Below are 20,307 nucleotides of genomic sequence, written 5' to 3' on the forward strand. Positions count from 1 at the left end.
GAAAAAGAAATTTTATTGAGATTGAAATTTTTGATTATAGCATCCTTTTTCAAGAAATTCAGTGTTACTACAAGTTACTTTGAATCCATGTTGGCTTCATTTATAAAAAAAAGCAACAAACAAAAGCCACACTAACCTATTTAAACACATTCCCTTTGGTTTAACCTATTTAAATATTCAATAACTTTGTTTGACCTTTGTATTAAAATGTTGGTATCAATTTTATGTAACAATAAAAATGGATGGAAATTTACAGCTTGCATTGACTGGAGCTCCCTGTGAGACACAAGAATTAAATATTTCCCAATTTGCCCTCAGCACCAGGAGCTGCTTCATCTGGTGACTGTGAAGCTAGAAAAGGGTTTGTTTATTTATTTGGGGTTTTTTATAATTATTATTCCTCCCTATAAAATCCATATCCACTCATTATTACACAGTGGAAAAGGACAGACAAGTTCAGATGCATCAACTTGGTGCAGAACAACTGAACCCCTCTACCTGAAATTATGGTCTGTTCCACCAAATATTAAATATATGTCTGAAACAGACCTGCTAACCATGACATAAATTTCCACAGTCACAGTCAAATGAAAGGCATTAATCAATAATTTTAAGATAAATCACATTTAATTTTCTTGTCTGTGCAAGGTGTTCTACTCCATCTCAGTACAAAGTAAAAGTTGCATTGATGAATAATGAAATCACTTTAGATCTCAGAACATTTATGGAAGGATGCTGTGTTAGCTGTTGATTAAGCTTTGTTTAGGAATGGCTTAGTGAGAGAAAGATCTTCCCTGAGCAGTGTATTTTATAGCTGGCTACAGCCTGGAGTAGGTACAGATTGATGGGCATGCTCAGGGCTCTGCTGGCATCACAGCTGGCACAGATCCTTTGGGTTATTTGAGGTAGGTATATGAATTTTTTCCATTAAAACCCCAAAACAACAACAGCATAAAGCCCCCAAACAAACAAAAAAGTAAATTAAAAATAAAGAAACACCAAAAAACAACCAAAATCAATCAAACAAACAAAACCTAAAAATGAGCAAAGAAATCTGATTTATGAGTCTGATGCATATTGCAGTCTTTATAATTTAAACAATACATTTAATGTTTTTGTGTTCATGCTACTGCAGGAAAAAAAGATGTAGGTATCCTGTGAAAGACAGATGTCCTCATGTTTTCTCTTGAAAACACATCAGCATCCACTATCTCATTCCCTTCTTTGCATGTGTGGTGGTCAGAATGGTTAATAAAACCCACAGTAAAGAAGAGAATAACAGCAAACCTAATCTCTGATATCTTCTAAGTATCCATGTGAAAAAAAATTGTTATCCCCATTAGAGATTGAAGCCCTGAGGAAAAAAGGTCATAAATACAATTATTTGCTTCTTTCTGCTTCAAATTTCAGCAGAATTCTCAAAGACCAAATACCAAGGCCTATTTCGTGTTTTAATCACCATAAACTATAATGGGATTCATATCTGCAAACATTTATTGCTCCATATCACAAGGATATTTTTTGCTACTCTGAAGACTGCTATTATGAAAAAAAAATCAACAAAGGGAAAGTGATAGCTGCTCTTAAATTAGATATTAATCTGGAAGCAACACTTAAGCTAAACAGTAAAAATAACTTTTCCAGGAATTTAAAATAAAACCTTCTAATGTGCAATTAAAGCCAAGAGTCAACTAGTCCAGGTTTTTTCTGTTTTTGTCTGCTTTCTGAGTTGTATGTTTTAAAAGTTAACCATTGGGAAAGTAGGATGCCTGAGAAGTCCAATTGGATTCTCCAGAATGAAGGCAAGAGGCTCTTAGGTAAACAGGAATATAGCATGGAGAAAAGTAATAAACCCAGCTCTGCTGAGCAGAGCATTCACTCATAAAAGGAGGAAAGAGGTTAATGGGGTGAGCATTAAAAAAAAACAAGTATGTGACTTGACTTACCTACAAATCCAACCTTTTCAATGTGTCTGATGGCTGTTTCTTTGTGGATGAAGTGAACAGGGTCATGTAAGGGACTCCTGCCACTGTTCATCCTCTCAGCTGCTGCAGAGCACTGGCCAGAGAATTCCTTGTAGACAATTAAAATCTGTCTTTGAGAAAGAGTTTTTCATACTTAGTTTAGCAAATCACTTGTGTGGCAATGATGGACAATAGAGAAGCTATCCTGGCCCTGAGGTAAGTTGTGCTGCTTGTGGTTATTTTTCTAAACTGTTTAAGAGTGCAGATAACTTCTGGATTGAATGTATCTGGTTTCCATCTCCAACTCACAGCCAGGGAGCAGTTCTGATCTCTCCCTGATAATTTAACATAGAATATAATCACATTTTAAAAGGTGCATTGCTGCCTGGAGAAGCTCCCTGAAACAGAGGCTAGACAGAGTTAAAGGAATAAAACAGGAATTTATTAAAAGGTCCTCAAAGGATTCACCTTGGGCAGTACAAGAGCCCAGCCATGGCTACACCCAAGATGGACCCTGGGTCACGGGTTTTCACATTTTTATAAGTTTTGGTCCATTTACAAATTGGTTAATAATTTACACATTGGGGTTAAACTCTGGTTCTGCAGTCACATCCTCCCAGTTTGCTCTCCTCAATTTGTTGCTGTTTGCACTTTTTGGCCCTGAAGCTGCAGCAGTGTCCTTGGTTCTGGGGCTGGAAAAGGATTGTTTTGTGTGACTGAGCTGTGAGGAGAGCTTGCTAACACTTTATGTGAAGTTCAGAATCACACACTAAGGCAGTACAGAATCTGAAAAATATAGAAGCTAAAACTGAGGGCATCAGTATGAAGAATTTGCCTCCCAATCACAATGTAAGAGTGCAGTGAGACATGGATGGATGGATGGTGTTTACAGCTAGTTTTCCTGTGCCCTAATTAATGCCATATGGAATTATCTGGATTAGCCCTGGGTGATGGAGAGTTTGGGAATCTGTCAAGAAGTACAGCTCAAGTCTCATTTCTCATTCCCTGTGTTGGATTGAGCATAGTTATATAAAGGATATCTCCTCTGCTTTTAGTTCTTTGACAGTTTATTATTGGTGGACACAGGGTCTGTAGACACAAGATTTTAAGAAACCCATATTTTTGTAAAAAATGGATAAAACCACCCAGGACCAAGCAAACAATTCTGATGGCAGAAAGACAGTGGAGTCATTGTTTTTCTGCATGGTCAAGATTTAGTTCAGCTAAATCATTGGAGCCAATTGACCTATCATGACAAGTGATTTGCTCATAGTTGAAAAGACTGACTTTATCTGATAAAAGATAATTTTTTACTGGGTTTATATAAAATTTTCTGAATGATGCAATTAGGAGAAAGGGATAGACTCAACACAGCCATTTTCACAGCCAGTTCCCCTGGATGTTGCAGAAGAGATGTTGCACATTCTGTTACACACAATTTTTAAATATTTTTCCTCTTTTTTCCCCATCACTTTTTTTTTTTTGATCATCAATATTCATCCCCCACCCCCAAAAATCTATTTAACCTGATAAGATTGAATAATCAAATGAAGAAAGAAGAGAATGAAAACAGAAGAAAACTCTTTTAAAGTGAGTTCAAATATTTAGCATCAGAAAATACTGAGGACAGGAAATGCACAAGAAAGGAAACATATAGAAAAAGGAGTGAGAGAAAATAGATATTCTCAATACAGCATACTTCACAGAATAAAGAAATAGAAGGGGGAGAAAATAGCTGAATCTGAAAGATGATGTAAATTTTAAATTTTCTGAAAGGTATTTAAAATTTAATTATTCTTTTCTTTTTTTTCACTCTTTCATTACCAATATGCCTTGAAAGGTGCCAAATCTTTCAAAACTTGGCTTCAGATTTATTACCCTGATGACCTGATCTTACCTGACATTTGCTTTGCTTTTAATTTCCATTTTTTTTTTACCTGTGTGCCAAAACCTACAATTTAATGATGATGCAAAGTATCTGTGAATCATTCATGAATATTTGCTGAATGAGCAGTTATTCAGCTTTATTTTCCTTCATTTGCTTCCCTGACTCTTGCAACATTTATCCACAATAAAACTGAGAGGAACTTCTTGATTCTTCTAGTTTCTTTGCAACGTTTTGGGACAAAACTTAATTAGATGTTAATCCTAACCAAAAAAATGTGATATTTGTAAAAAAAAACAGTTGGCAGGATTTTTCTTTGGGTAGAGAGTGAAAATTGAGAGATTTATCCTAGAGTAATATGGGATAAATTTTCTTCTTATAGTCACAAAATCTCCTTGCGATATTTTGATGGTGACCAACATTTTTATGAGCTTTGCCAACAACCTTTAGGAGGCAAAGAATAATTCGAACTATACATGACACGAATCTAATTTAATGCAATCTTGGAGGCTTCACAGAGTCAAATCTTACAGTTTTTTACATTTCCATAATTTTCAATAGAACTTGGTCTCTTAAAGACCATATGTGTGTATGTGTATATATATATATGTTTTTCCTTGACACTGTTTCATTGGTATTTCTACAGACATTTTAATCATCAGCTAGATTTTATCACAGTGACTGGGTAGCTTCCTGACTAGTAAAGTACAGTGTATTACTGAAAATTAAACAGCTGCATTGAAAGATTTAGCTATATTTCATGTCTTGTCAGTCATCCAAATACAGTAGCACTACTTTTCTGCTTGATAACATAGCTCAATGGAAAGACATTCTACCCAGCAGCATGAGAAAGAACCAGAAATACCCAAGAAAATGGTCGTGAAATATTATGTTTCCAGGATCAGAAGGAGACTGACTGTCACTCTGATTGTGACTGAGGTCAGTTCAAACCCAAATACCAAACCCAAACCAGCAACCTTGAATATAAAAATGTCTCATTGTCTGTTAACCATGAATGACTTATCCCAGATATGCTGAAAAAATTTTCAGATCTGTGAAATGAACACACACAATAGAGCAATAAGTTCAAATCTCTGTGCTCCCTGTCCTAGCACTGCTCTAAATTTTTGCAGGGAATCTGCTGTTGATTGAGAAGAGCATAAATGAGACTAAAAACTAATAATTACCTTTGTCTCAATGTCACTGCTTTTGTTTTGAGAATTGTTCATCTTCATCCATCTACAGCATGAATATTTCATAAAGATTGCCAGTTTGGAACTATTGCTGTCATTCATGCTCATGTTATATCCTTCCAGCCATGCTGATCTATCTGCAGGATCAGGGCCTTGATTTACATATTTCAGCAGTATAATTATGAAGGATGTTATCTGGGTGAAAATGTGAGACTGCCAAATGTCGGATAATTTGCAAACTACACAAATTCAGAGCGTCTGCCTCCTGAGTATTTTTGGAAAGGTATGGGGAACAACCAATTGATGATTAAGAGACCTCCCAATAGACAAACTAAACAAAAGGTGACAATTTATCCCAATGTTTTGGTTCACTGCTGATGAATTTTCTTAGCATCTGCTTAAATGTTTGATTATTCTACAACCCCATCTGTTTCTGGCTGATATGAAACTCTGTGTGATGGGGGAATTTTTAACAGCTTGCACACCTCATTTAGCAGAGAAGACATAAAATTAGTGCCCTGATCTGTTGAATTTTCTAAGGGTAAGCCCACTCTGATAACAGCATTAATCAATTCATTAGCTGAATGTTTTGCCAGCTTTCTTCATGTCAATACTGTTTGAATGTCCAAGTACCCCTTCCAAGATCTGTTACATTCCTCAGACGAGAAATTTGGCTAAATGAGAATTATGATTCAAATTAAATGTTCCTAGTCTGGCAGCACAACATGATACTGGATCAAAAATGGAGAGGATATGCTTAGGATGTCTCTTAAATATTTTCTTGTTCCCATGGGAAACTACAGCTCCAGATGTCTGCTGGAAATGCAGCAGTCTGCTGGCCAAGAAGGGCAATGCCCCATGCCTGTATCAGCAATAGTGTGGCCAGCAGGACCAGGGCAGGGATTGTCTCCTTGTGCTGGGCACTGCTGAGGCTGCACCTCAAACCCTGGTGCTCAGTTTTGGGCTCTGGTCTCTGGGAGAAGAGTTCAGCCACCATTAAACTTTTCCATGCTTCCTACCATGGGGCCAGAGAATGCACTTAGTGCTATTTTATTTACTGTTGTGAAATAAGTCCAAGAATTATGCTACTATGCCATGCAGTCATTCTAAAGGCAAATTAATAAATCTTTCTGTGTTCCAACTTCCTCCTGTAAAGTGAATGTCATGGTACTGCAATTTTTATAAAATCTGTTACAGGGTACCAGGGAAACGATTTTTCCTTTGCAAGAGTGAATTTTCAGGGTGTATAGAAGGTGACAGCTAAGCCTGTGATTATCATGACCCCAGGCCAATGTGTATTTTATTACATGCAGAAGTGGTGTTCCTGTGCTGCTGTCTCTATCAGCAGGAGAGGTTTGTTCATCTGTTCTATTTGTGCAGTTTCTACACAGGGGTTCCCATCTCAGGTGAAGACCTTAGACAAGGCTTTAATGTGAAAGAAAAGACAAAAGTATAAACATTATTGGCAGGAGGTTCCTATTGGGGCAAATTTCCTCCCACCTTAAGGCAGCAGAAGGAAACTGCTTAAGATTCCTTTATACAAATCTGCACTAAAATGGATCCTTTGCTTCAGGAGCTCCTGCCCTGTGAAGCATGGGTGTGCCAAGGGACCCACTCTGTTAGGATAAACTTTTATGCCTGCTCAGAGAGTGTATAAATAGTTTAAAAGAAATCAAAGGCTTGTTTTTAATATCTGAAAAGTGGGCATATGCTGAGCTCACAAACTATTGCTGGCAGAGTTTGAATTAGGGATGAGCTCAAGGCATTAAATCCTGGTGCTGGACAGAAGCCTGGGAGCATCAGAGAGAGCTGAGCCATGGGGCTTTTTCTGGAGTCCTCCATAAAGGAGAAATGGAAGTATCAGCCCCATTTACTTACAGACTCAGCTCATATGATTAATCTACACTACTGTAAAGTTTCTTTACAGTATCAGCCACATTTTCACCACGAGTGGAAAGGACAATAATAATACATGGGAAGATACAATTTTATATCTCTCCTAATGTTTGTCATCACAGAGCATATACAATTTGAGGTCTCTGCCTAGAACACAAAGTGATATTTCCTATAGCAGTGCACAATTCTGTGCTTCTCTTTCTCATGGTGTGAATTCCATGATTTCTGTTGTGCAGTCATCTGAAAGCAGCCTTAATTTCCCTTTATTCACAGGTGTTTGTTACACTTCAGAAGCTCTCTATCTATATTATCCCATCTCTGCTAAAGAATAGTCTAGGATTAAACAGAAAGGTGTTAGCTTTAATTCTAGCATAATTATATTAAATTTCTACTTATGAAAAGAAAGATTAGTTTCCCTTTTTGGGGTACTTTTAAATGAATGAGCAGACAAAGCAAGGTAGCTTCTATGCTGAGATTATATAACTATTAAAACCAACCTAGAGGCTTTTCTGAAGTACAGTTTTTCCTTGTGTATAAGAAAACATTCTAGCTAATATAATCAGCCTGAATAAAACTAATTACATTCTTATTTGCTGTCCTATGTCATGTGTATAATATTTGCCTTTTCCTGTAATTATGAGACATAAAAAAGCATAAAGGTTGTACTAGTAATTAAGCTACTGGAAACCAAGGTGCATTTTCTTATGTAAATGCAAATAAGTATGAGTCTATCACCCACAATCAGCAGAAGCCCTGAGAGCTCTGAATAGCAAAAGGGCATTTCAAGACTGCTGTGTCTTTCACACAGTAATTTTCAGGTAATTTTTTAAACTCCAATTGCTTTCTCTAACTTCCTTAGAAACTTAGTGAATTTTTCCTTTCCCTGCAACAAAACCCTGAAGCCAATGGTTGGAGATGTTTTTTTCTTCCTATCAGTTGCTGCTTGTTGCTTCAATGTTCAGCTGCACAAGTGAGTTCTCAAAGCAGCAAGAACATTCACTTCCTTTAAAACTGAGGAAATTATCTTCACATCACAAATTACAGAAAGCTGACAAATGCAATAATAAACTATTATTTGTTTAGGTCCTTATGTTTGTGAGTTCCTCAGAATTTGCAGGTGTTCCCTAAGTTTTGAACATTCCTAAATTTTAAGGCATTGCAATTTCTCCCTCAAAATCTGATGTTTCGTAACAAGGAGGGTAAAACAGGATCAGGCAACTTAACTTTGTGAATCCATTATAGGAGCAGATCCCAAATCCATATGCATTTAAAAACCTTGTTCTCCACTTCCTCATGGCATAAACATTTGTAGGTATATTTGTTTTAATGTGGTGTGACTGTAAATTATCAGTGTTATACATGAAGCTGGAACATTTTCAACAGCACAAACTTTCTGAGTCAGTAAAGGCCAGAAAGGTGTGTGAGATTTTTCAGAGAGATCCAATTAAATTACTGATTATTATTTTCATGATCACCAGGACTGCTGTGATCCACTACCATGTTTTTCTGTGATAGAAGGTTGAGAGAATACAATGGTCTTTTTTCAAGAAAAAGAAATTCAAGTGCTCAGATTGTTTTTGATAAAAATCAATAAAAATACCTACTCAATACATTGAAACAAATACCAGTGAGCCTCAGCTTCTGCCTCAATATTAACAGAGATTAAACACCAGGCAAGCCTGTGCAAAAAATATTGCAGCATTCTTGACTGGAGTTTCAAAAAGAAACATTTAGAGAAACATTTGTCAGTGAATGTTTAGGTCAAGTTGGTTCTGTTTGGTGGAGGGAGCTGACTTCCAATGTGCCCTCATGCCCCATGCACAGTTCTTTTGTGCAGATCATGTGTTTTTCTCTACTACATTAAGCCTATTAAGTTATAGAGTGGAACTAAAATAGAAATTTTAGATATACTTAAGGTAAGTGTGGCATAACTGCAATTGAGCATTCAGCTGTGGAGACAAAGGTAACAAACAATAAAAAGGTACCATACATAAACTGAAACCTATTTAGAGTGCACCTCAAATCATTACAGAAAAATGCTTTATAGTCTTTAGAAGTAATTATTTGTGTAGCTGAAACTTAACAAACAAAACATGAAGACATTTAGTGAAGGCCTAGAAACCAATTTTGAAACTATAATAATACCATCACATGCTTTCCTGGTTTAGCCTTTTGTAGCACAATTCCTTGTCCATTATCTCATCTCAAAAATCTATAGCACATTTAGAGGGGATCCAAAGAACCCTGATGGAGTTCTTGAGGGCATAAGAAGAATGCTCAGTTTTGAGGTGATTAATAGAGGATGTTACAGAACTGTGCAGGGTAATGAATGTCACAGAGAAGGTAAATTGAGAAGTCCTTGTTTAATTTTTCTTTTAATGTAGCCCAATGGTGTGTGTTTGAATAGAAAAGAAATCAGTATGAAACCAATGACTTCAGCATGAGTTCTTGCATGTGATATAATCACACTGGTGAGCTCATTAACATGGTACTCAGTGGAGGATCAAGTCCTAGAACTGTTGATTTACGAAAAAAGTCTAATTTTTTGCTACAATGTCCACAGTACCAAAAGATAGGCAATGAAATTATTGGCATTTACCAAAATTCAGGCAAAAGAAAAAGAAAAAAACCACTTAATAGTTAGGTGTCTATTTTTTTCATAGCAATGTACTTTTGAGTACAAGGCAAACAAATTTGCCACTGATGTTTTCTGTATCTAGTACATGATGGATCTCACCTGGATTCATTTTTCTAAAAGTTTCTAGAAGTTTCTACTCAAAGCCAAACATCCAAATTCCCCCTTGTGGTTGCTAACTCCAGAGTTAGGCTCTTCAATCTCTTCCCTCAGCAGTAGCTGAAACTTAGATAAATTAAACTATATTTGAGTTATACTCAGGCCTGAATGATGTTAATATCACAAGTAATTAGTTTGTTCAGTTCTGGACAGCCCTGAAATTTGTCCATTGCATACCTGACTTTCTGTGGATGATTCCAAAGTAAGAGCAAAGCTCCCTGCAGCCAGAATTTCTTTGAGAAAAACTATTCTGCTACCCAGCAGTAAAAAATATGCTCTTCAGATGATGTGGCCAGCAACTGGATGCATTATTTAGAAAAGAGGATCTTACAGAACATTAAAAAATAGAAACTGCAGAGCCAGCTGCTGAAAATGTCCACTTTGGAAACAAAAAATTGGAAAGAAAGCATTGGGCATTTCCCAAATTGAGTTGTTCTGCTTGTAAAACTACATTTTCCAGCTTAAAGGCATTCTTTTGTAACTCTACCTCTTCAGATGATTGAAAATGAAATATTCAGCAGGTTTCCACTACAATCTTGTAATGCATATTTCAGAAATATTACAACCCACTTTTTGAAGCATGAAGAAAAAGCACCTGAACATGTACTGAAGTCTGCAGTTTGTAAATTCTTAGTTCCTGAAGTTTTGGTCTCTTTTCTATGTCATTGGCAATTATATCACCACCATATTCTGATCAAACAGCAAATACAGAATTCCAGGATGACAGCATTATCTGTTATGAAGTTTCCCTGGTGTGTCACATAACAAGAGAGTCCTTATTAGTTCTTACCTCAAACAGTAATAAATTGGACTGAAGAGGCCTTTGTGCTCATTTTTCCAATGCCATGTGTCTGCCTCATGTTTCATTGCATGGGTTTTCTTTGCTGGAAGGGAATTTTAAACATACATTTCCTTCAGCTGGGAAAAGGGAAAATGCTTTTCTCTTTCACATTTCAAATATAATTTCTCATCCCAAGTATAGGCACCCCTAAAAGGTAAGTTATCTGACATTGAATATTTTAGGAAGGGAGGAATTACTCTGCAGGGATGTCTGTGTTATCTGTGAACACAAAGACAATATATATGGCTAAAGATTTATTACTTTTTTGTCTCTATGTCCAGTGAAGAGACTTCAACAATAATGCCCTTGAAGTCACTGAGATATTTGTTGGTGTTCCTGATAACATTAGCTCCAACTGAGGAATGAGTTTGGTCTTAGAGAATGACAATTTTCACATTTCCAAGGAGGCCAGACAACCTCAAATGGTCAATTCTGTGCAGCATAGAAAATATTCTCTGTACTTGCAGAGATGCTGGCAGGTCTGTCCTGGTGTGTGCATCAGAACAGTTCACATTATCATGTTTATGTCCTTCTCTCTGCAGCACAACAGTTTTAATCTCTTTTTGCTTTATATTGCCAACAGCTGCAATGGTGGTGAACAGTGTGAACAGTCTGATAGAAAAAAATACATTTCTTCCTAGAACTGTATTTACTTAGGCAGAGGAAGGATTTCAAACTATTTCTTCCTATTCCTTGGAGTATTATAGCAAGTCCCATGGACTGGCATCTTGCCTTTTGAAATACAACCTGTTGCACAAGCCATCTTTGGAAAGAGCTCCCTGGAAGAGGTTTTGGCACCAAAAAAAGATTCCAGTCTAGTTCTTCTACTCTTTCTTTTGGTTGTCTTTAAGTGACCTCCTAGCAAGTGGCCCCTAAATTGATAAATTGAGTTAACTGATCTCAAAAAGCAATAAGCTTATTGATTCTATGCTGTTAGACTTTGTCAGTGAAAAAAACCCACATTGAAATTGGCTCAATGTTATCAATAAAAATTCTACACATGAAAAAGCTTTTCCAGTACAGCATTTCTCAAAAAAAAAAAAAAAAAGTTCTAATGATAGCCTTACATATAGCTTTAGAAATGAGCAATTCTGTTTGGTAAACAGCCTTTAAGCAGCAACCAGTAAATAAAGCATTGATACATCTGTTATCAAGTTTAAAAAAAAAAATAAAAAAGAATTTAAAAATTAGTAGGCTGTTATAAGACTGCAGCAAGTCAAAATTTCAATAATTGGTCCCAGGACAAACTCATCAGGTTCCATATGGCCAGTGCAAGGTCCAGAGTGGGAGCAGCCCCAGCACAGTGATGAGGGGATTGAGAGCAGCCCTGCCAAGAAGGACCTGGGGGGGAGATGAATGAAAATTGGACATAAACTCCTCTGGTGGGATCCCACCTGGAGCACTGTGTCCAGCTCTGGGGTCTCCAAGAGCAGAAAGGCTTTGCCCTGTTTGAGCAGATCCACAAAGATGCTCTGGGGGCTGCAGCAGGTGAAGATTGAGAGGCTGAGCTGTTCAGTCTGGGGAACAGAAAGCTCTGGACACACCTCAGGGCAGTGTTTTGGTGCCTAATCAGGATTTAAATGGTCAAGAGGAACTTTTGACAAGGGCCTCTAACAATAGGACAAGTGACAATTGTTTTAAACTCCAAAGAGGAAAATTCAGCTTCAACCTAAGGAAGAAATTCTTTATTCTGAGGGTGGTTAGACACTGGAACAGTTTTTATGTAGAAATTGATGTGTCACTTTAATAGGACTTGGAGCAAACTGTTCTACTGAAAGATATCCCTGCCTGCAGCAGAGGGGCTGGACTAGATGACTTTGAATCAGTTTCAAACCATTCTATGATATTCAGCCCTGAATTAGTCAGAACCAGGTCAGAAGAAAAAAAAAAAAAAAAAAAAAAAAAAAGCCATTCAATTTTATGATAAAATTCTACCTTCCAATGGAAAAAACATGAGGATGCCAATTTCTGGTTGCTGGACAAAAAGTTTCCTGCATTTCATAGTGTCTGGGTGGATTATTTTCCAACCCAGAGTCCTTTCCAATCTGCTTTTCTGTGGATATGTTAAACATCTTTGTGAATAATATATCTGTATCAACCAAGTTTCATAAATACAAATTTATTTTGCATTACAGTGTAAAATATTTTAATGAGAGGCTTAACACTTCATATTCTACAGAAAACTTATTGTCTAAAGACATGTATGGTGAGGGTGGGGGGAAAAGGAAAAAGAAATACGAAGACCAAGTTTTCATGACACAAGACTGGTTAATAGAAAATGAAAAATATTTTTTTTCCTTAAGTTTTCTTCTAACAGAGCTATCCAGGATTTTTGTCATTCATAGGAACTTCTTGTATGCCTTTTCCTATAACCACTTGCTGTTTATTCTGGCTCCTAATGTCAATATTGTGCTGTGCCAGCCTTTCTTTCTTTGTTCCACATTTTGGGATTCCTCTGATTTTTAGCAATTTTATCCCAATGCTTTTCAGTTGTCTTAGAATAAGACTATATCCATTTTCAGGGCAGCTGGTTTTGTAGGCTTTTTACTGTTTTTAAGTTGCTTCTTTTCTTCCATCCCCAGTGACAAATTGAGTTGGGCCTTTCCTCCTACTCTTCTCTTGGCACCGTATTGGCTTCCAAGTAATGTGAATTTCTGGGATATCTGACACCCTGATGAGGACATTTGCCAGGATGTACAGAATGCAACTCATCCTTTACACAAACAAGGGCACACAGCTCACTGCAGTTATTTCTTGGATCACTTTAACCCATCCAGCAGCTTGAATCTCGGGCTCAGAGTGGAGACATCAAGATGAACAGCCAAAAATGCACAACCAAAACAGAGTGGAAATGTAAATCTCACAGCAGTTATCTCACTCAGCACTGTGCATCACGTCAGGGCTGCTGCAGGTTCAGGCTCAGAAACCCACTTTGTGCAGTTCTGAGTGAGCAATTCATCACCCCCTCCTTCAACTCAGGCAGTGCTGGATCCTGAGCTTCAACCATCCAGGTCTGAGTGCTCTGAGTACACAGACATGAAAGAAGTCACTTAGCAACCCTCACTGAGAAAATCCCTTTGCTGTTTGAGGCAGCAGCCCCATGAACATGTGGCTGATTTCATGACTGGTGTATTTCTTCTGCTGCATTAAAAGACATTCACAGTATAGGGCCAGGTGTGTTTAGAAAAGGGGTCAGCATTTTGTCCTAGATTGGTGTCTCAGTGACAGGAGCACATCACTCAACACCATTGTGCAGTAGGATGTTTCCCTAACCCTCTACAGGGTTTTTTTCTGGGCCTAGAACAATTTAGTTGACTCAAGGAAATTCATACATCAAATCAGCCATGGAATCCCTGTCTGGGAATCTCAACTCTCCATCACTGTGCCAAGAAACCTGGGTTCTCACACTATAAAAAGGTATTTTTTTGCAGAGACCTCTCTGGAGTGATCAGCTCCAGGTGGCAATGTATTCTCTATTTTATCAATAAAGGAATGGGAGGAAATACATTTTTAATTTATCTTTTTGGCTTTTTTTTTCCCCCATTTTTTCATTTACTGTAAAGAGATCTGCAAAATACAAGCTCTGACTGGATTTTGAAATGCCTCATGAATCCCCCCCACTTACCTCCCACCTCTGGTCTTTGATCTCTAAACATCATCTCTAGATGGTTTGCAACAAGCTAAATCCCGCAAGAACAGGGGAAAAAAGTAGGAATATAATGTCTGGTTGTGTTTATCACAGCCCATCAACAGATCAAGGACTTGATTTCAAGCTTTACATAGTGCCAGGGTAGTTTAGGGGCTTGGTAATGTTGACTCCTCAGTGCTCCATATGAAAAAGCTGTTTGGGATGCATTTCATTCACTACATCTTTCCACTGAGATGTTTAAATTTATGGTGATTTGCATTTAATCAGGTTTGCTGATATTTGAGTATATGAGTTTCTTGCTCTGCCATACTGTCTGAATAACATGAAGTTTACTACAGATTTAGAGAATCTGGTTAATTAAATCATTCATATTGCCAAAGAAAAACAACAACAAAGCAGTCTACTATAAAAAAAAAATATAGTGCTACAACAACAACCAAACCAGACAAAGATGATTTTCATGTATTAGTCATAGATAGATATGGTTGTAAATATATATATATATATACACACACATCAAAATCTCAAAAAAGAAAGTGGAAGTTACTCTCAAAGTCCTATTTTCAAAGAAAATAGTGCTTAAATTTTATTGAGAAATCACTTACAAATGTATGCAATACTTTTCACATTTTTTGCATAATCAGAGCTCTTAAAAGTTTAATCAAACCACCACCTTCCTCAAAAATTCATCATAAAAGTATTTAAATTTTAAAACACAATTATCTGTCAAAAGCACTTGAGCACTTCCAAATCCATAATAAGAAATTGTTCAAAAAGTTCTGAGGATGTTCCAATTAACACAATTATTCAGCAAGTGAATGAATAAGTAATACCCCATTTTAGGAAGCCAAAAGTAGTATCAGTACACCATTCCTGGAAATATATATATATTGCTATATGCCATATTTTGATAGTGTGTGTCCATCCCCATGTGCTTTAAGGTCCTTCATTGCAGCTAAGCTATATATATATTAAAGGATTTAAATTGTCTTCTCTTGGTCTAATTCCTGCAGCCATATATCAGTCCTGACTCTGCAAATTCAGTGCATTTCAACTAAAGCTAAATTTTACACGGGGCACTTGTTGTCAATAAAAATACAAGCAATGGTGGGTCCTGCTTAAAAGGCTCTAATATGTCAGCCAGCAGCTTCTGGGGATGACAGCCAATTTCACCCCTGTTTTAACCATTGCAGATAATCACTGAGGCACAAATGAGCCACACAGAGCTGTGATCCCACCCAATGCAGGGACTGTCAAAGAAAAAATGACTGATAGTCACTGCTGGGGAGAGCATTCAGCTCTCTGCACTCCCTGGGGATAATCACCTGTCTTGGGCTCAACACAGGATGTGCCAGCAATGTGTGTTCTGTCCCATCTGCTGACCCGGCTGGGGCAGTGCCCCTGATCTCCTGGCACATATTCTCTGCTAATGGGCCATCTTTAAACCAGCTGGGCAATCATCTTTATCTTCCCACAGCCCATCCTCCCTCCAGGAGATATCTCCTGCTCATGGCCACTGAGTCCCATTGCATGGCTGATAAAATTCCATCATCCCACTGGGAGATGCTCCAGCCAGGGGAGGAGCCAAGCCTTTCCTACCCAGAGAAAAACTGAGATTTGGAACACCAGAGCAGCCTTTCCACTGGATTCCAGAGGAAAGCCAGACCCTTCCACATCATCCCTGGAGCTTCAGAGGAAACTGCACCTTCTCCAGGAGCACTGCTCCAGCTGAGCCACATCTGCCCCTGCAGGAGGATGCAGCACCATGGAATGGGACTGTGCCACCACCCTGACTGACTGACTGTGCCAGCTTGGATTCTGACTCTGGCAGGGTTGGGATTGTTCTGTGTAATACTGCATTTCTATTTTAATTTTCTTAGTAAAGAACTGTTATTGTTAATTCCCATATCTTTGCCTGAGAGCCCCTTAATTTCAAAATTATAATGATAATTTTGAGGGAGGGGGTTTACATTCTCCATTTCAAAGAGAAGCTTCTGCCTTTACTGGCAGATATCTGTTCTTCAAACCAGGACACCAGGTTATGCCAGTGATGGTTTGATAGTTCTACAGTTTCACCTCACTGTGAAAACTCCTCAACAACAGGCAGCCTCACAGAGGAGCAAGTTTTTGTCACTGTTTTCAGGGTCTCCTTCAACAAAGACAGATACTGAAGGAGAATTTTCCTAGGGGACAAATCAGTTGTCCATTCTAAATTTTGCCTTTTATAATTTTTTTCTCTATCCAACAAAATCTGTGTGTTCTCTTTATCATTAAAGAATAATAGAAGGATGAGGGGCCATTGTTTCGCCTAATTCTTTAGCTTAATATTGGTTTGAGAGGCTTTTGTTTTTTTTTGCTTTTCATATGGCAAGGATATGGTATGTGATACTAAACATTTGCTTTTTTCTGACAGACTTTAAGTGAACTTGGATGTGTCACATATAAACTAGAATTAATTGATCAAAACTGTCAGATCCACATAAAAAGCGGTAAGAAATAAACTCAGTTACAGGGATATCATGAAAAATTACATACTATGACCTACATAATATATATTAGCTGCCAAGTAAATTATAACTAACATGAAGACATTTCTTGGGAAACTGGAAATCTGCCATCAAGGGTAAAACTGAAGGTACAAATATTTAATGGGCAAAGAAAATATTAAATACCCCCAAATATTCAATGGAAATATTTGTTTTAATCTTATTTTCTCTTTCCTTAAGAATGAGAGGTAAATCTCCTGCTCCAAGAGTAAGTGAAGGAAATGAACTGTAGAGAAATACTAAATAACCTGGAGGTACCTTATGGAAAAATCTGAATACTGAGTACTGGGATTTTGCCTCTGTCAACAGCAGGGAGCCACTTTACTTTCTAACATAGTATAAAAATGTTCTAATTGCCACAGTACATGGTTGCTGTGTCAACCTAGCAGTGTTATCAGAGCACCAGAGAAAAACTTTGGTGTGTCATGAGGCATTTGAACAAGATGAAAAATTCTATATATGTAAATAAAAGTGTGCTTGTTTAAAAAAAAATAAAAATCTAAAATAAATTTTTGTCTTAGGCCCATATTATTCTATATTTTTAAGCTTAAAACCACTGTATATGTATTCTATCTGATGATAATGTTAATTGAAATATTATTTTGTTAACAGTCATTGTATTAATGTGACAGCACATTACAAGAGTTACAGAATATAATGGACAAATATTGCCACCTTGTCAGCAGGTTTGAGGGTAGGATGTGATGTTAGTTACTCTGCTCTGGACCTGGCTGCATGCTTTGCCCTGATTTAAACTCTCCTGAACTGCTGCCCAGACTTGAGCCAGAATTTTGCACATTAAAATCTGCATCAATCTTACTAATGCAGACAGCACAGCAATACTTTTATTGTACTTTACACAAGTGGAATCATTCACACAGGTCCTGTGTGGCTTGAACAGGGGAGAAGTCCATTTAAAAATTAGCATGTTTAGTCTAGTTGTGTGTCCTTGATAGTCCTGCTGGGGTGGCACATAAAGGATTTGCTGTTAATTATCCAACTGCCTGCTAAAGGCTGCCTAATTCTGCAAAGGCAAAGTGTAATGGCTGCATCAGGAACAAGCTGAGTGAGCTCCCTGCTCCTCCTTGGAACTGGAACAGGGTTAAATTTGGGCACAGGCACAACAGCTCATGTTAGAACCCTCAGAGGGAGCAGCTCAGGAGCTGGGGATGGCCCAGGGTTTCATGTCTGGCAGTCCCCAGCTGGGAGCTCACCCTCTCTGTCCTACACAAAATGATTATTTCAGTGACTTATGAGTCAAATCCCAGCTCTGTGCTTCTCCAACTGCAGCAGCAATAACCAATTTTGTCTAAGAAAGTAGAATTCCAGGTCTTTTTGACTGTCACACTTGCTCCAGATTTAATGCTAGAAATCCTGGCTGCCACAGTTATCCCACTTCCCTCTTTTACATTATTAAAATTTAGCAGTATATCTCTCTGAATTCATCAGATCTATTCAGAACTCAACAAAGGCTCACCAGATTCTCAGCAAATGTATCCTTCCATGCCCAAAAGTGACATACTTGCTGTACATGTATCTACACCACTAGAACTTAAAATTTTACTTTCCTTCATATCACCTTGAATGTGAAATAAGCCTCCAGACCTTCAAAAAAGAGAGAGAAAACTCCATGGATTTATCAGACTGAAAACTAATCCAATCATGTATTATTTTCTCTCCATGCCATTTATTTAAATTAATTTAATTAATTTTTGCCTAATTTAAGGACTGAAAACAGAGATGAAAGGCAATAAGAATTAATCTCTTCCTAGAAATGGGTTTGTGTGCCTATACAAGCAGCAACGAGTATTCTTTCCTACCATGAATATTCATAAGCCCTGAATGTAAAGCAAATGTAAAATGGCTTTAGAAAACAGAGACTAAGATGTTAAATTTTAACATTTTGTGTCTAAATTATTTCCTTATTCCTGACAGCTGATCTGTCCACAAAGAGAAAGAATGGAAGAAAAAATTACTTTATTAACATAGAAGGCAATCACTGTCCCAGGAGGAAGATCTGACTTTAGTGAGGTACCAATGGAACCACCCTTGTCATCTGAAGTTTCCTTCTAGAAAATAAACCTTGTCAGCTCCAATTAGAGCTGAATTGTCACAAATGTTCAGTTTTGCTCACTGCTGAACATCATGTTTGCTGCCCAGCTTTCTACTGAACTCCCAGCCTTGAATGAGCCCCTGAGGAAGTCCAGTCAGTCACCCCAGTTAAAGAATCTTTGGACTATAATAATTATAGAAATAATAATAATAATAATAATAATAATAATAATAATAATAATAATAATAATAATTAGGTAAGTAATTAATTCTATGGGCTAGTCATGTGGAAAACACAAAGAAAGAGGTGAACTTGGCCATCTCAGCAGCTAAGAAGATCTCTTCCTCTTTTCTATCATTCTCTGATTTTTTCTTCTCAGGGAAGGTTCCTAGAGCTCTTTGGTTTTTTTTCTGCCTGTGAAAGAATCCACAGAAATTGAGGTGTGTGTTACATGCCTTTGAGGTGTGAGAGTCATCAGTGGAGCCACCCAGGTTTTGCAGAAAGAACTCTGCTGCCTGCATACCAAGGCATGGTTTAATCAAGCTAGATATTTTAGCAAGACAAAAATTAAAATTTTTCTACTGGAAAAAAAAGATGGATTAAATATTTCCTTGGGAAAGAAAAGGCAAATCCTGATGAATTCTTTAAGAGGCCAGGTACCTCACCTGAGCATCAAATAAGTTAGATGGCCTGAAGAGGAAAGAGTCTCCTATTCACAAGAACAAGTTTTTAACCACTATAATCTCTGCAAGTTACTGCTTTTTAAACACATCTTGATTAGTGGAAAAGGGGCTGTTTCCCTGGCAACAGCATTTATTAGCATGAAGTAAATATAATTGTTGTAGAAAATATTCTAGTGTGTGGAGACAGAGTAACTGGATTTCTTTTGAGGAAGGATATTTAGAGTCAAACTATCTCTCCTGTGATATCAATGTAGTATATTAGGTTCTATTGTAACTTTAATTTTTCCTAATGTATTCTCGGTTACACAGTGTCATGCTGAAACACAGTCACTACTCTACCAAACTGTTAAAAATATAAAAAAAAATGGGAAAAATAAGTATCCCAGTGAAGAATTGTTCAGTAAGGAAGTTAGGGAATCAGACATCATTTACAAAAGGAGAAAATAATAAATTTTAAAATGGCTAAACTGACTGAAATCTTATTTTTACATCCATGTCTGTGGTCTCGAATCTCATTTTTGTGCTGCACATGGGGCACAGGGATAGGAATCATTCACACTAAAGCCAAGGTTCAGCTACAAGATTCTCCATGCCTTTCACAAAATAAAGGGAGGTTTCTGTTTAAGCAAGTGGGGAAGGGAAAATTCCCATTTTTTATTTGCAAAGAAAGTTTAGGACACAGAAAGGCTACACACAGAGAAATTACAGCAACTGTAGAAGGTTAAAGGACACAGGTGGAAGGGGAGAATTAGGAAAATGAGGATAACTGAGCAGGTGGACATTGTGTTTTTTGCCAGGCAGAG

The sequence above is a fragment of the Erithacus rubecula genome, assembly GCF_903797595.1.
Source record: "Erithacus rubecula genome assembly, chromosome: 5".
NCBI classification, from domain to species: Eukaryota; Metazoa; Chordata; class Aves; order Passeriformes; family Muscicapidae; genus Erithacus; species Erithacus rubecula.